Here is a 4,346-nt window from a genome sequence, read left to right as displayed (position 1 = left end):
TTTTTTTTTTTTTTTGCCTTCTTCTTCTTAAAGAAGTCCCTCCAACATTTCCTGTAATGCTGGCTTGGCGGCAATGAACTCCTTTAGCTTTCTCTTGTCTGGGAAGCTCTCTGTCCGCCCTTTGATTCTAAATGTTTGCTTTGCTGGATAGAGTAATCTTCTGTCATTGTTTCTTCAAATAGGTTTTCAATTCCTTGCTCTGTCTTCTCCTTCTGGTATCCCTATGATGTGAATGTTGGTACACTTGATGTTGCCCCAGAGGCCCTTTAAACTAGTCTCATTTTGGGGGGTTCTTTTTCCATGTTACTGTTCTGATTGTGTGTTTCCTGTTACTTTATCTTCTAAGTCACTGATTCGAACCCCTGCTTTATCTAAACTACTGTTGATTCCTCATAAGATATCCTTCATTTCAGTTACAGTATTCTTCATTTCTGACTGGTTTCTTTTTATGTTTTCTATCTCCACTTTTATGTTTTCTATCTCTCTGTTAAAGTTCTCACTGAGTTCCTCTACTTTTCCCCTAAGTTCACTAAGCATCCTTATAACCGATGTTTTGAACTCTGAATCTTGTAGGTTGCTTGTCTCCAATTTGTTTAGTTCTTTTTTTCTGGAGCTTTGTTCTGTTCTTTCATTTGGGACATATTTCTTTGTCTTTCCATTTTGGCTGCATCCCTGTGTTTGTTTCTATGTACTAGATAGGGCTGCTATGTTTCCCGGTCTTAGTAGAGTGGCCTTATATAGTAGGTGTCCTATGAGGCCCAATGACAATCTCCCTTGTCACCCGAGCCAGGTGCTCCAGATCTGTTCCTTGTATGGGTTGTGTGTGCCCTCCTGTTGTAGTTGAAACTTGCATGTCCATGGGAGGGACTGAACCTCGGGCTGATTGGTTGTGATGCTTGGCCATGACTATAGTGGAGGAGCTGTTGTGCAGGGGCTGACCCTATGGAGCAGGATTCACTTTAGCAGGACTATGGTGCCTAGTCTGCCCTTTGGGTGTATTGTCCTTGGATGTGGCCCTGATGATGTTCAAACCGAACTAGCCAATGGGCATGCAGGTCTGGGATTCCTGGGAGGGGCCTTGCCCTAGGCCAAGTTCAGCCACAGCCTGTGTCTTGTCCAGGCCACCTGGCGTGAGCCACCAAGCAATCCACAGATGGCCACCACCTGTAATAGACTTGGATGTGCCTCAAGAGGTTAAACCACAAACTGAGGCCAGTTGCCACTAGTCTCGGGGTTGGGGATGTTCAGTAAGAAGGCCAGATGCTGCTTGTTTGGATTTTGTGAACCTTAAAGGAACAGGAAATGCCATCGGAAGCAGCTTGGGTGGGCCTGCAAGTTGGGGCCGGGTCTCAGGGAATCACCTGAGCAGGGCAACCAGTGTTAGCAAGGTCAGAGATGGCAGCCGCCTACATCTGCTCACTGAGATGGGGGAGAGTACCAACAAAGGAATAATGGATTCTGCCAGTATTTCTGTCTGGGAGAAAGTTGCCCTTCCAGCCCTTGGACTGAAGCCAGACAACTCAGTTCCTCCTCATATGTCCCTGGCAGCTTCTGAGCTGCTGTCCCAGCGCTGGAGCTCACTGTGAGTGAATCCGTCAGTGAGGAAGTTCGCACGTGGGCCCTCAAAGAGGCCGCTCTCCATCTCAGCCACAGTCTCCAGTGGTTTTCACAGCCATAAGTTGTGGAGACTTCTCTTCCCAGTACTAGAAACCTGAGCTGGGGAGCCCAGTGTGCGGCCAGGACCCTTCGCTCCTCCGGGGGGACCTCCGCAGCCGAGATTTCCTTCAGATTCTCAACTGCCACGCGTGGGTGTGGGGACCAGCCTGTTTTGCATTTCTACCCCTCCTACCAGTCTCGAGGTGGCTTCTTCTGTGTGTCCCCAGTTGTAGGACTTCTATTCAGCTAGATTTCAGGTGATTCTCAATATGGTTGTTCTGTAGTTCAGTTGTAATTTTGATGTGTTCGTGAGAGGAGGTGAGCATTTACCTATTGCGCCATCTTGACCGAAACTTCCAGGACCACTTTTAATTAAATAAGTTTTCCCTGTCCTGAACACGTATAGCTGATTTTGGAAATCAAATGGTGAAATTTACAAGAAACTAATTTACAAGAAACTAGCACCTTGTCTAGCCAGATGTAAGCACTAAATAAATGACAGCATTTTATTAGTAATATTAGTATTATCCTTGCTAGGTTTAATTTTCCTGATTTTAGCAATCTAGCTTATTGAGGTTAAGTACTAATTCTGTCACATCTTTATCTATATATCTCTGTATCTCTGTATCTATGTATTTATGTTTGCATGTATGTATGTATGTATGTATGTATCTATCTATCTATCTATCTATCTATTAATCATATATGCCACCTAGCTTCAAACGAGGCACCTGTTTGACCAGGTGCTTTCTGAGTATTCCCAGAAATTATCATAACAATAGAATCTGTTAGAGCCTGGTAGGAAGTGTGAACCCTTTGGAGGGAATTCTGTTGTTCCACTTTCCTCTTCCCATCCAGGAATATATTGCTTTCCAATATCCATAATTTTACAAGGAGATTTTTTTTTTTTTTTACTGATGTTAGCATTGTCCTCACTGTTATTCAAATTTAAATGGCAAATATCTGTGGAGGACCGCATATTAAGCCCCTAACACCTTAGACTGAATTAGTCAGTGAGCATCAGGATCTTGGGCTGTGAAGAGAAGGCACAAGTGAAAGGAGGCTAAGTGGAGACACACAGGTGAAGAAGGGAGCCAACAGATTGAGCACACACTTCACTGACATCCCACACTTGTCCTGGGAAGACATTTTCTTAATGCTATGCAGAGAGAGTGTAGTGGGTTGAATGGTGGCCCCCAAAGGGAATGGCCCATCCCAATGCCTGGAAATTGTGGATGTACCTTATTTGGAAAAAAGGGTCTTTGCAGAAGTAAATAAGTTAAGGATCTTGAGATGAGATCATCCTGGATTACTCAAGTGGGCCTTAAATCCAATGGCAAACATCCTTATAAGAGGCAGGCAGAGGGAGATTTGAGACATGAGAGGAAAAGGCTGTATGAAGACAGAGGCAGAGATTGGAGTGACAGAGTCAAGGAAGCCACAGAATGCCAGGAGCCACCAGAAGCTGGAAGAGGCAAGGATGGATTCTTCTCTCAAACTTTCAGAGGACACGTAGCCCTCATGACTCCTCGATTTTGGATTTCTGGCCTATAGAACTGTGAGAGAATACATTCCTTTTGTTTCCAGTCCCCACATTTGTGATAATTTGTTACAGCAGCCACAGGAAACTGATACAGAGGGCCTGTCCCTTCCCCGGTAAACCCCTTTTATAACTTTACCTGGAGGAGTACGCCACCTCTTAGCTCTCTAACAGTCTCATTACCATGAGGAAATAGGATGTGAGGCTTAATATTAAGTGTAAAAACTCAAACAAGTGATTAAGGAATTAGTCTGTCACAAGTCAAAGGATAACCTCTCAGTGAGCAAGAGGCACCCAGAGTTCACAACCATCAAGGAAGCCTGACAAGCTCTGGGGAGTCACTGACGAGTCTGGCCTGAGGGGAAGAAATGCTGCCCAGATGACTAGCATGGCCATCTTGGATTCTAGTGAGGCAAGAAGGTAGCCATGCTGGCTGGGATGTGCATGTGACTGGGAGTCATTCTAGGGCTGGGATTTTTCTGTCTGTTGGAAAGAAATATTTATCTTCTCTGGCCCTCAGCTTCCTGAAATGGAAAAAAAAAAAAAAAGATATTCCAGCTCTGAGAATACTACTTTGGGCTAATTTATTCATGGATATGACATATGTAACTTAAAAAAAATTCCCCGGTGTGGTTTTTAATAGGGCCATAAATATGCACAGATAACTCAAAGAAGCTGTCATTTTGAGTCTACATGTGATTGTTCCTTTGTATCCAGCAGCATAGTCTGGGTTATGCTGTGGTAACAGACAATCCTAAACCTCAGAAGCTTAAAATAATAAAGGTTTTTATGGTCTGGATTATGTCTGTACCCCGCCCCCTCCCCCCACAAAAAAATTCATATATCGAAGTCCTAACTCCCATGACCTCAGAATGTGGAGATTGGGTCTGTAAGAGGTAATTGAATTAAAATGAGGTTATTAAGATATTCTCTATTCCAATATGTCTGGTGTTTTATAAGAAGAGAAAACTTGGAGACAGAGACACACAGAAGGTAGATAATATGAAGAGGAAGAGAGAAGATGGTCACCTATAAGCCACGGAGAGAAGCCTGAAACAGATCCTTCCCTTGCAGCCCTCGGAAGGGACCTATGCTGCTGCTACTTTGCTCTCACACTTCTAACCTCCAGAACTGTGAGAAAATAAAATTC

Source organism: Pteropus vampyrus, unplaced genomic scaffold (genome assembly GCF_000151845.1).
Source record: "Pteropus vampyrus isolate Shadow unplaced genomic scaffold, Pvam_2.0 Scaffold62, whole genome shotgun sequence".
Taxonomy (NCBI): Eukaryota; Metazoa; Chordata; class Mammalia; order Chiroptera; family Pteropodidae; genus Pteropus; species Pteropus vampyrus.
Note: the sequence above shows the minus strand (reverse complement) of the source record.